This window comes from Macaca fascicularis, chromosome 14, assembly GCF_037993035.2.
Source record: "Macaca fascicularis isolate 582-1 chromosome 14, T2T-MFA8v1.1".
In the NCBI taxonomy this organism is placed as follows: Eukaryota; Metazoa; Chordata; class Mammalia; order Primates; family Cercopithecidae; genus Macaca; species Macaca fascicularis.
The window spans coordinates 44085609-44099669 of record NC_088388.1 but is presented as its reverse complement, the minus strand read 5'-3'; positions in this window follow the sequence as shown (position 1 = coordinate 44099669).

The window sequence follows — 14061 nt, the reverse complement described above, 5'->3', positions numbered from 1 at the left end:
TCACAGAGGCTTTAAACAGATTTTAACATATCAAATTATAAGGGACAATGCGATTTAAAGAAGTCCCTAATGGAGGGAGTGATGAAAACTGCAACATCAATAAGAGTGCATACCTCAAAGGTCTCCACTGATTGATTGTTAGCTGATTATTGCCAGTTGAGAATGTAGGCTCAGTCTTTCCAATTTTTCAAAAAAAGCCATAAATTTGAATTTTAATGTGTGATATGAGTTTTACATTTTTCATCCAGGTTTGAAAGAGTAAATTCATACCATACAAAACACGTCTATGGACTCATATGACCCATGGGATCAATTTGTCACAGACCTGGTTTCGAGCCACTGGAAAGTCTAGAAGATAGGTAATACTCCAAATGTTATAGGGCAATAAATCAATTGCTCTGCTCCTTATCCTAACTGCACTCTTCCCCCATTTTTCATTCACTGTAATTACATGGCACTTATTGGTACCTAACGCCAGAATTTATTTAGTGTTTTGTGTTTTCAGCAAAGTATGAATGTGGGTATTTCTAGTAATTAGTTCATTTCTACCAGAAGGAGAACACTTGCTTCTTAAGTGAGTGGAACATCAGCGTCCTACCTTACTGTTAGAAGGCATCATCAGCCACCATAAATATTTCCATTTCTGAAACAAATGATGTGTTTGTAGTATGTGCTCATTCAAAAGGTTTAAGATTGAAATGTCTTATTTATCAGAACTGTGCATTGTCCAGACAACAACTATGGATTAATTCTCATAGGTGTACTGATGATGATTAAATTGTATGGCAGTTTGTTGAAAGAGCAAGACAGACAGACCCAAGATCTTCCCTGTTCCAGCCTCACTCTGATTCACAACCAGACAAGCAAAGCAGACCAGGGAAGTCCAGGTAGACAAAGTCAATGGAAAGCATAGGAGCTGCTGGCAGGCTCTTGGGACATCACCTGGAGAGGTAAAGAAAGGAAAGCCCAGAATAGCCTCTCCATAACAATGACAGAGCATCTTGGTAGCTGCAGTCCAAGAAAGGAGTGCTCATCGTTCATTTTTGTTATTCAGCATATAAGAAAAAAATGCAGAGGATACAGGTACAGCAGACCTAAAAATAACTGTAATTAAAGAGAGTGAAAAGCGACCCCCTATATAATGTGGAGAGCATCAAAATTAAGAGTCGCTTGTGTTTCCTGTGGCTGCTGTAACATATTATCCTATACCTGGTGTCTTAAAACAATAGAGATTTATTCTCTCACAGTTCTGGAGTCTAGAAGTCTGAAATCAAGGTGTCAGCAGGGCCATGGTCCCTCCAGAAGCTCTAGGGGAAAATACTTCTTACATCTTTCAGCTTCAGATGACTCCAGGTAATCCTTGGCTTGTGGCCCCATTACTCTAATTTCTGCCACTGTGGTCACATTGTCTCCTTCTCTTCTCTGTGTGTCTCCTATAAAGACAATTGCCTACCAAGATAAGAATAAATTTCCCTAGCATACCTGATGGTATTATACCATATCAGTTGTCATCTCTCAATTGTACAATTAGATTTATTACTATAGTTTATCATTTAGATTTACTCATGACTTCCCTTCATTTCATGCAAAAAAAAAGACTTGCAAATAATTCATCTCTGGATATTTTGAAGAAATGTGGTCATTTTATATTGGGAAAACAGATTCTAGGCTAACAACTACACTTCAATTAATTATCAAATCAGTGTTTAATGGGCAACTCACTCAGGTTCTGTGTTCTCAGAGCTGAGGGAAGAAAACTAATATAGAACTACTCTACTACTTGACAGAAATTGTACTTAACATTACACAAATGTTGTATCAATTCATGCTTACAACAATTCTAAAAGTTGGAGACAATAGTCCACATTTTACTGATGAGGAAATGGGCAAATGACCTTGCCTTATACAGCTGTGGGCAGAGGTTTTGCGATTCTGAAGCTAAAGCCATATGGAATAGCCAGAAAAGATTTTGACAGGAAGATTTACTGTTGCCTTAAAAGACTGCAAAAAACAGGAAGACTTTCCTTGAAAGAAGAAGGCAGAGAAACGGAAGAACTAGACTAAAAAAGAGAGTATACTGGTGAATAAAGTAGCATAGGTGAATATTAGAGCAGGTCTTTTTTTCAGGATAAATGGTCTGGACTGGGTTGCAGATCTGAGATACATTCTGGTTCTTGAGGGACCGCCATTTTTACTATAATTCTAGACAGGACTTTGCTATGTTGCATTTGATGAAATAGTATGTGCCTGGCACATGCATAGCTAGAAGAGTTCTCTTAGTTCATGATTCAACAGCTGTTAGTTTTCACTTTCACATTCTGGATAAGGTGGGTAATTATATTCTGCTGTCTGAAACCATCCTGCTACTGCTGTCTCACAGACTTGTGACTCTTCATTTGTTCTCAGGAGCAGGGTTGCACTGTGAGCTGTGAAATGCATCCAGCTTTCTAGTGCCTGGCAGAAGCCTGTTCATCATCTGCCTCTCTACTCTGGATCTAGATGGTTCAATTACACTGGTTTTCAATGGAGAGATTCATCTTTCTAGTCACTTTACATAGCAATCTTAGAAAATATGAGAAATCATTTTGACTCCACAATGGACAAAACTACTAAAAATGTCCACAGTTTAGAGCATGAAAAAATGATATATTATAAAAAAGACAAAATGTAGGAGTGTATCTACAGAACTAGGATCAAGAAAAGGGGCCTTACTGGCCTTTGGGAACAGCCCATGTGATGTGAAATAGCAAAGGTGAGGAACAGACAGTATGCAGTGGCTTCAAGCTGGTAAAACAAACCCCTGTATTTAGCTCAAGCTTTGGAGCACAACACCAAAAGATGGTTGGATTTAGGGAGACTGTCCTGAGAACTTCCTGTCTAAGCACCTGCACATTTCTTTTTCAATGAACTTTCTTCAATGTAAAGAAATCAATTGCCTACGGATCATGCTTATTTCTTCAATAACTTATGGACTTATCTTTATGCTAGACATTGATTGCTTATTTTACTGAGCATTTCTTTTTGACAATGTTATTTAGGAGCACCAAGGTACAGAAAACATTTTCCAGGCATTTGGAGGAATGTCATTCTTTCCATATGAAAGGATACACTACACAGCATTGCACTGATTTAATAAAACACATTTCTAAAAAAAAAAAAAAAAAACAACAACAACAACAAAAAAAAAAAAAACAAAAAGCAGCTCTGAAGGCTAGGGATTCATGTTGCTAATTTTTAAGACAAAGACTCTATGAGCTACTTTGAAAGATCTCTGTGAAGCAGCGTATGAGCAGTGATTGATTGTGGTATCAATGAAATTTGAAGCAGAGTCGCTCAATAGTCCTGGAGATCTAGCAGCATAGTCAGGGGAAATCAGCAGGTATGTAGGAGGTTGGGGGTCCTCAATCTCAGAAATGATTAAATAACATTGGTTGTGATTTGACTATTTGTTGGTGCTGAGTTAACCGTTTTGCACCGTTTTAATGTAATAAGTGTGTAATAAGAGTTTGGAGCATGGGATGAGGTTACAGGATATTATTTTGATGCCACAGTGTAGCATATGAATAAAGCCACCTGTACCATAGAGGCTTATGAATACAGTGGCAAAGGGAAGAAGAATGAGAACAAACTTAAAGTGGAAAGAGCAGAAATATTGGAGCCAGACAGACCTGGGTTTGAATATCAGTTATATTATCCCCTAGTTGGGTCAACTGTGAACAAGTTACTAACCTGCTTGAGTGTCAAAATTTGTTTATTAAAACAAGTAGTAAAAACTACATATCTTGAGGGGCTTTTACAAGATTAAGAAATACTTTATAAAATGGGAATAGTAGGTGCTGGTGACTCCAAATGGAGGAATGGAGGGAGACAAGGGCTGAAAAGCTTCCCGTTGGGCACTATGTTCACTATCTGAGTAACCAGATCAATAGAAGCCCAAACCTCAGCACCACACAATACACCTTTATCAAAAACCTGCACATGTGCCATTTTTTAAAAAAGAGATGCTTTAATTATTAAGTATATAAGCTTTACAGATGGTAAATGAATGGGTTAGTATTAGGAGTCTTTTTGATGTTTTCACCTCTTAAGATGCTCTACTCCCTCTTTTCGCATTTCCTAAAGCAACTACATAAATAGCTGGCAAAGGATTGGGCTCTGCTCTTCTTCAGAATCCAAAATATCTTAATATCTTAGCCTGGTTGATGAGCCATCAAACAAACACACATCTTATGCTATTTATTTTTTCCCTCCAAGGAGATGAATGAGCAACTTCAACATATGACGGTACTTGGGGCATGGCAAGTAGTTTTAAAAAGATAAAGAACTTCTAACAAGCTGGGTAAATTGTACAATTGTTCAGCACTTGAATTCTCCTGTCAGGCTGTATAGACAAGTGGAATGATGATAAAAAGGTGTATTATAGGTACACAGTTGCATGCAAGTAGGTAATTATTATCTACTGGCCACAAGACTGAAATTCAATGGTAAATACAAGTCAGGTAATTTGAAGTCATTTGCTCTAATAAATAAAATATGAGGTAGCTAAAAAGGCTGGGTATTGTTTCCCTTGGAAAACCTGCAAGAGAGGAAACACTTTACCATGAAGTCCACACGCAGAATACCCTCTTCCTCTGCAGAGTTAAGAAATGGAGGGAATCTCTGGATAAACAATATATTTGGTGGCACTATTAAAATAATAAAAGGCAAATAACTTGATTTAAAAATGAGCAGAGGACCTGAACAGATGCACTTCTCCCAAGAAGACATAAAAATGGGCAACAGATACATGAAAAGGTGATCAACATCACTAATCACCAGGTAAATACGAATTAAAACTACTCTGAAATGTCACCTCACACCCATTTGAATGACTATTACATACAAGATTAAAGATAACAAATGTTGGCAAGGGAGTGGAGAAAAGGGAATGTTAGTATATTGTTGGTAGGAATGTAGACTAGTACAGAATTATGGAAAATAGTATGCAGTTACTTGAAGAAATTAAAATAGAACTACTAAATGACTCAGCAGTCCTACTTCTGGATTTATATCCAAAGGATATAAAAATCGTTATTTTGTAAAGGTACCTGCACTCCCATGCTCACAGCGGCATTTTCACAATAGCCAAGATATGAAAACAACCTAAGTGCCCATCAATAGATGAATGAATAAATAAAATATGTATTTAGGTATTTTACACATATATTTTATATAACAAAATATTATTCAGCCTTAAAAAAAGCAGATCTTGCCATTTGCCACAACATGAATGGACCTAGAGGACATTAAGTGAAATAGGCTAGACACAGAAAGAAATATATTGCATGATCTCACTTATATGTGGAATGTGTTTTAATACACCATGGAATACTATGCAGCCATAAAAAAGGATGAGTTTGAGTCCTTTGTAGGGACTTGGATGCAGCTGGAATCCATCATTCTTAGCAAACTATCACAAGAACAGAAAACCAAACACCGCATGTTCTCACTCATAGGTGGGAACTGAACAATGAGATCACTCGGACTCAGGAAGGGGAACATCACACACCGGGGCCTATCATGGGGAGGGGGGAGGGGGGAGGGATTGCATTGGGAGTTATACCTGATGTAAATGACGAGTTGATGGGTGCTGACAAGTTGATGGGTGCAGCACACCAACATGGCACAAGTATACATATGTAACAAACCTGCACGTTATGCACATGTACCCTACAACTTAAAGTATAATAATAATAAATAAATTAAAAAAAAAAAAAAAAAAAAGAAAATATTTGTAGTTTATATTTATATTGGTGACAAAATCACAGGTAATTATAATACTTCTGTGATTTGTTTCCTTGATACATTAGTGAAAAAAAAAAAAAAAAAAAAAAAGAAGATCGAACACAGCGATAGAACATAAAACAGTGGTTTATGAAGTGGGCATGGGCATGACATGGGGAGATGTAGGTCAAAGGATACAAAGGAACAGATATGTAGGATGAACAGGTCTAGAGATCTAATACACAACTTGAGAACTATGGTTAAAAAATTGTATTACATTAGAAATTTTTCTTAGATAAGTAGATTTTAGCTGCTCTTGTCACCAAAAAAACTGTGTGAGATGATAGATTTGTTAATCTGCTTCATTTTGCAATCTATATGTATTCTATAACATCATGTTGTAAACCTCAACTATACACAACAAAATTCACTTTAAATAAGAGAGGGAGACAACATGAACTTTTCAAACCATAGGGAAGACTTTGAGTAGAGTGGCTCACATGTCCCCTTCTTACATGGCTTCTCCAAACCTACAACTGGTCCCACCATATGAGCTGTCAAGTGGTCTTTTCTGTAGTTGCCCAGTCAAGACTAATCAATCAGTATTTACTGACTGCTCTTGACTGAACTATATCTCATAGAAATACTAAAAAAGCAAAATCCAGGTGTCCAGAATGAAATCTTACTAAAAAAGATCCCTGTGAGTGACTGAAACAGGTGGGCCATCTCTTTCTTCACCCAAATACTAACACTTACTGTCTTATGCCAAATAATAGAAAAATGATGCTTCTGCTCATTCCCAGGGAAGGGAAACATCAGGAATTCAATTAGATAGAGTATAGACATTATAATTTGATTTTTAGGTAAAGGAAGGAACTAACATGGCATTAAAACAACAGGTATGAGATGCTGCAATTATCCTTTCCAGATGCAATTATCTAGATAATTTAGACCAAAACAAATGTAGAATAAAAACAAAAACAATTGCTTACATTATGTAGATTATAAGAAAAAAATTAATGGAATGAATCTCTGAGGCTAAATTATGTGGCATACGTGTTGAACTGGTTTGAGAACAAAAGTATTTCTTACACACTCACAGTTTGTCAGTCAGGGAACAGAATACCAGATACTAAATACTACATGTTCTCACTTGTAAGTGGAAGCTAAATGATGAGAACACATGGACACAGAGGGGAACATACACAGGGGCCTTTCAGAGGAGAGAGAGGATCAGAAAAAATAACTAATGAGTACTAGTCTTAATACCTAGGTGATGAAATAATCTGTACCACAAACCCCCATGACACAAGTTTACTTGTGTAACAAACCTGCAATTATACCCCTAAACTTAAAATAAAAGTTAAAAAATGAGAATGAAATAATACTAGTCCTTGTCCTTGAGGAGCTTAACATTTATAAGGGGTTATAGACTATGAATTTTAGAACAATGTGTTAAAATTTGTGATAGAGTTCACTGTAAGATGCTAAGAAAGTAGAAAGGGAAAGCACCTGACCCACACTTTGAAGGAAAATGTTGTTAGAGAAACCCTCAGGAGGACTAAATTGAGATGGAAATATTTAAAGGAAGACTTTGGTAAATAGTGTCCCAGAAGATGAGAAAAGCTGAAGGAAATGCACGGAGGAGTGATCCGGTATGACGCCTGTAGGTAATTTCATACTGATATCCTGGTGAAATAAGAGCTAGGAGAAAACAGTAAGAAATAGTTTAATGAGGGAGTTGGGGCCAAGTTTTAAAGGGTCCTGTACGGCAAAACATGAAACAGTGAAATAATGAGTGGGGAACATATTTTGATAACCCAACTCTGAAGTTAAACATAGGAGAAAAATATTTCAGCATTGACAACTCCAGATCTGTTAGCACCTGCCACAGAGGTTTTAGAAACTCTGGAATTTTGTATTAGGTCTTCTGGAATAAAGGAGCCAAGACCTCTACAGAGTAGTGAGTCAAACATGCTTGGAGAAATAGCAGGATTATTGGGGATGGGGCGGGGGTGGCACAGAGAACAGGTGATCCCAGAAAAAACATTGACCAATAACTTTTCTGGTTACAATCCTTACAATACATTTTTCTGACATTGGCTTCTATCCTCCTGTTCTTGCTACTTTTGGTTTTAAAAGCTGTTAAGGCTGCAATAGAGTGGTGTCAGTGAATTTATAGGGTGTATCTTTAAGGGAGTGGAATAACTGGAAAAAAGGTAGAGCAAAAGTTTAAATATCCAAAAAAAAGTGTGAGTAGACTGGGTGCATATAATCTTCTTTCCAGTCTCCCTCTGAGGATCAAGAAAGAGTGAATTTTAAGAACTGACTGGACTCTTAAGATAGTCTCTGTGGACAGGGAATTCATTCATTTATTTTACCTTTAATGTGTAAGTTTTAGGCATTTGTTCATTCTTTTCTGCATTGTTCTATTCATTCATATGATTATTTAATTTACTCATCCATAGCTTCATCTATCCACTCAGTAGAACCTCCTTACTTTAGAAGATAACTTTCAAGTCTGTATATAGCTTAAATAACCCTAGAATGGCCAAGAAAACTCTAAGTATTACCAAGACACTAAAGAAGTAGAGGGGTTACTAGGACACTTATTACTTTCCGTGATCTAGGCATTGCTGATAATTTCCTTAATGATAACTATAATTTCCTTAATGTGCAGAATAAGCATATGACAATGTTACTGTTTTAAACACCATTCTTCTAATGAGGAAACTGAAGCAGAGAGTTTAGCTATTGATAATTTGCCTAAGGTTGCAGAGTTCTTACGAGGCAGGGCTGGGATTTGCCCCTGCTAGGTGAGTTAACCTCCAACTCACCAACTGAACTAATCAGGGAATTCCTCTCTTTGTACTAGAATATAATTTTAAAATTATGGGGTTTTTTTTCTGTTCACCTGTTTTTTGTGTGTTTGTTTGTTTGCTAAGTTACTCAACTACACTTCTGCCTTTTATTCTCATCACTGAGTGTTTGGGGTTAGGTCTAGTGAGAAAAAACAGGAACAATGTTAGATATATCAAGCAGAGAGAATTTAATACAGGGGATTAGTAACACATGCGTTGGAAGAGCTCTGATGCTAAACAGGAGCCAATCCAGAGATGAGCTGCAGCTGGAAGCCCTGAGAGGCATAACAAGGAGGTAGTGTTATCAAAGCAGAGGAACCAGACTCATGGCCAAGGCTGAAGCAGGGTGGGAGCTTGAGTCACAGGGAAAGCACAGCCATTATTAAGAACATTGCTCAAGGCAGAGGGACAATAATTTCTAGCCTCCCTCTACTTTTCAATCTTCCGCTAATTTCTCCCTTTATTTCAACCTTCCTAGGAGCCAGAAGGAAAAGGGTTCTTGGAAAATGGAAAAGCTGGTTTTACAAATAGCTCATAGGCCGGTTTGCCCCAGAAGCTCATTCTCTATTCAATTGATCTGCAATTCCATTTTCTATTCTTAGACTGATTTGTAATTAAACCGCAGATATTGTCCACAACTCGTAAAAAACAAGCATCTATTTTATGAGATCTGATTCGCAACAAATACAGAGATGCATACTCTTGAAAGAGATAGAATCATCTGTCCCTTGGATAACAGCCAGTAGCATGTAGCATTGATGTAAGTTAAAAAGAGCATAGGGAAATGGTACCTGCTAAAGTCTGAATGTTTCTGTCTCCATAAAATTCATATGTTGAAGCCCTAAACCCCGAGGTGATGGGATTAGTAGATGGGGCCTTTTGAGAGGTCATTAGGCCAAGAGAGTAGAGCCCTCATAAAGTGGATAATGTCCTATAGTCCTTATAAAACAGGCTCAAGGGAGCTTGTTTGTCCCTTCCACCAAAGAGAACACAGCAAGAAGGTTCCACCATGAACAAGGTTCCACCCATGAACCAGATCCTCACTGGACACTGAGTCAGCCAGTGCCCTGATTTTGGACTTCTCAGATTCTGTATCTGTGAGAAATAAATGTCTGCAGTTTATAAGTCACCCAGTTTATGATATTTTGTTATAGAAGCTCTAATGGACAAAGACAGTACCTTTGTTAGAACTTAATGACCTAAGGAAATTAAATCTCACTTTTTAAAATATATATATATATATATATTTATTATACTTTAAGTTCTATGTGCCATGTTGGTGTGCTGCACCCACAGTTATATACTGTGTTCATAAAGTATTTATGTATTTTCCCTCAATAACTTCTAAAGTAGACTCCCCCAAAGCATCATTATTTATTATAGAATTGATTTTTATCAATGAAAAAAAATGACAATCCATGCAACATTTCAGTTAAGCACATATTTAATAAGAAAACTGTGGCACACTGTAAGAGTTAGAAGTATCTGTTATTGGATGATTGATTATTTACTTACATATTTAGACACAGGGTTTACTACCACTTCAACAAATTCTGCTGTATTTAAAAGATCCCAGAATGTCTAAGATAAGATTCCCATCAAGGGAACCCATCTTACCCCTGCAAAAAAAAAAAAAAAAAAATAGCATTTGGCTACTTTTACACTTTTGATCATCATCATCACCTTTGGTGTTGTCACGAATTGTCTCAATTCAAAAAATATGCATGAAGTAGACTTCCTACCCAATTTCCTCATTAGCATTGCATTACCCTGGACCATGACCTGATGTTGTCCTGTCTCATTTTACTTTCAGGACCTTTCAATTCTAGTTGTGTTCATCTAAACTGTTATAGAGCACCCTGTGTTTAATGGCTCTGAGTTCACTAGGGTCTTCTCCAGTGCAGCTGATCACAAGCTTCTCTGAAGGATATCACACTTACTTAAGAATATAGGCTATCTCTGAAGACAACTTTGAGCTCAAGCCTTAGCAGTAATTTGTTCCAGTAAATCCTTCTGACATCTTTAGCATGACATCTTTTTCCCTTTCAGTCAAAAATTTGCTGAGCAGTTGCTGCATCTCTACATTTCCTTTTGCCTGTCTAAAAAGCTTGAGGACATTTGACATAATTGAATAATGGAATGACAAGAAGCTTACATGGCAAATTGGATGAATTTCTAAACTTTCTTTTCTCCCTTAGTTTCCTCAGCCTGATTTTCTTTCCGTAAAAATCCATAGTTTCTGTCATTGTAAAAGTCTTGCTTGAAAAAATTACCTTATATTAGTGAAACTATGCTGTAGGTATCTGTAATAGTTGGACATCTCTCTTCTCTGCATAATTTTAGAAGCAATTGAGAGATAGCAAAGAAATTAAGAAAATAGAGGTTTTTTTAAGTTATATTATTACAGAGAGAGCTATGTAGAGAATGCGACTTGGGCATGCAGCAACAGTGGACTTCATAAAATAGACCCCCAGAATTAAATAGATTTGTCCACCTAGCATTGGACAATAGCAGGTCTCCTCGTACAGAAGCAGTGCCTGCCACTGTGAAATGTAACACATAGACGAGCAGGGTAAGATGCGCATTCTCTGTGGGAAGACCAATGTCAAAATTCAAGGAAGAAAGAAGGAGCTGAGTTCTGCCATCACCCAGCTCTTTTGCTGTATTGGCTAATGATATAAGTAATTTATTCTTTCTTTGGAGGTAGCAGGTAAGTGGGAAGAAAGAAGTCAGGTTTCTCCACCAAAAAATAAAAAGAAAAAATAAAAATAACATGCCTGTGGTCCTAGCTACCCAGGAGACTGAAGTGGGAACATCCCGTGAGCCCAGGAGTTCAAGGGTACAGTGAGTATGATCGTACCACTGTGCTCCAGTCTAAGTGACAGAGCCAGGCCTGGGGAAAAAAATGGAGTAGAGACACATGTTCTCTATCAGTCACCTCCTGTTCAATCCACAACTTAATCTTTCCTGTTGTCCTCCCTTTCTTTCCTTTCAGTTTTACACTTATTTTTTCCCTAATTTTGTTTAATTCAGACAGCAAGTATTGATTGAATACCTGCTTTAAGCAGGTTTCTACAGGGGTCTTCTTATTTTCCAGTTCTTACTCCATTCTTAGCCATCCTCTAGGCCTACCTGTGGCCTAAATGGGCACTGCTGAATTTATTGGAAGAAAACAATGAGCATAAGGCTCCTACATATATATTTGCTGAGTTCTCTTTTGAGTATTATTTTTAAATACTTGGTTTAATAATTTAACCCATATTTATCGGGAACTGTAGTAATATGTGATATTCTTCTAAGTGCTAAGGATAGCACAGTAAGCAAGACAAGTTCTTACCTCTAGATGGTTACATTTCAGTTAGGAAAACTGACAAAATAAACAAATAGATACATAATGTAATGTCAGCTATAAATAAGTGTATTCAGGAAAATAATACAGGGTAAAGGGAGATGAGAGAGGAGATGTATCTTTGGATGGGATGGTAAGGGATGATCTTTCTAAGGTGACCATCTTTAAGTAGAGGCCAGAGTGAAGTGAGGTAGTCAGTCATGCAAATGTATGAGGGAAGAACGTTTAAAGTAGATGCAGCAACGAGTACAAAAGGCTTAGATTCGAAAAAAGAAAAAGACCTAAATGAAGGTCATAAAACATTCCCCAAAAACATCTACCCCAAAACCTCAGATTACATTTTTTTTTGAAGAACACACAAAGTATTTATGAAAACAGACCATAGTCTGATATGTAAATCAAGTGACAACAAGTTTTGAAAAGAATAGATACATACGTGGTATATTATCCGAACACCATGTAATTAAGCTAAAAATCAACTTATAAAACTAGTCCTATGTGTTGATAAATTAAGAAATCTTTCTAGGCTGGGCACAATGGCTCATGCCTGTAATCCCAGCACTTTGGGAGGCCAAGGTGGGCAGATGACAAGGTCCAGAGATTAAGACCATCCTGGCCAACTTGGTGAAACTCTATCTCTACTAAAAATACACAAATTAGCTGGAGATGGTGGCATGTGCCTGTAATCCCAACTACTCAGGGGGCTGAGGCAGGAGAATCACTTGAACCTCGAAGGCGGAGATTGCAGTGAGCTGAGATCCGGCCACTGCACTCTAGCCTGGGTGACAGAGCGAGACTCCGTCTCAAAAAAAAAAAAAAAAAAAAAGAAAAAAGAAAAAGAAAAAGAAATATTTCTAAATAGCACATAGGTTAAATATTATTTTAAAAATTTGAACTTAAAGAAAAAACTGCATCTTAAGATTTGTGGGATGTAGCAATTATAGTAGAGGAAAAACTGTAACCACACTTTTATACATTAAAAGGAAAATTACTAAATTTAACAAGTGATATGGATTGGCTGTGTCTCCATCTCACCTTGAATCGTAATACTCCCCATGTGTCAAGGGTGGGGCAAGGTGGAGATAGTTGAATCACAGGGGTGGTTTCCTCATACTGTTCTCATGGTAGTGAATAAGTCTCCTGAGATCTGATGGTTTTATAAATGGGAGTGCCCTTGCACAAGCTTTCTCTTGCCTGCTGCCATGTAAAACCTGCCTTTGTTCCTCCTGCAGCTTCCACCATGATTGTGAGGCCTCTCCAGACATGAGAAACTGAGTCCATTAAACCTCTTTTTCTTTATAAATTACCCAGTCTTGGGTGTGTCTTTATTGGCAGCATGAAAACAAATTAATACAGTAAATTGGTACCAGGTAGTGGAGTGCTGCTGGTAAAGATACCTGAAAATGTGGAAGCAAATTTGGAACTAGGTAAAAGGCAGACATTGGAACAGTTTGGAGGGATCGGAAGAAGACAGAAAACTGTGGAAAATGTGGAAGTACCTAGAGACTTGGAGGGCTCAGAAGACAGGAAGATGCGAAAAAGTTTGGAACTTCCTGGAGACTTGAATGGCTTTAAACAAAATGCTGATAGTGATATGAACAATAAAATCCAGGCTGAGGTGGTCTCAGGTGGAGATGAGGAACTTGCTGGAAACTGCAGTAAAGGTCACTCTTGCTGTGCAAAGAGGCTGGTGGCATTTTGCCCCTGCTCTAGAGATCTGTGGAACTTTGAACTTGAGAGAGATGATTTGGGGTATCTGGTGGAAGAAATTTCTAAGTGGCAAAGCATTCAAGAGATGACAGTGTAAAAGTTTGAAAAATTTGCAGCCTGACAGTGCAGTAGAAAAGAAAACCCATTTTCTAGGGAAGAATTCGAGCCACCTACAGAAATTGGCATAAGTAATGAGGAGCCAAATACTAATCACCAAGACGATGGGGAAAAAGTTTCCAGGGCATGTCAGAGACCTTCCTAGCAGCTGCTCCCATCATAGGCCTGGAGGTCTAGAGGGGAAAAATGGGTTCCTGGGCTGGATCCAGGCCCCCCCTGCTGTGTGCAACCTTTGGATTTGGTGCCCTGCATCCCAGTTGC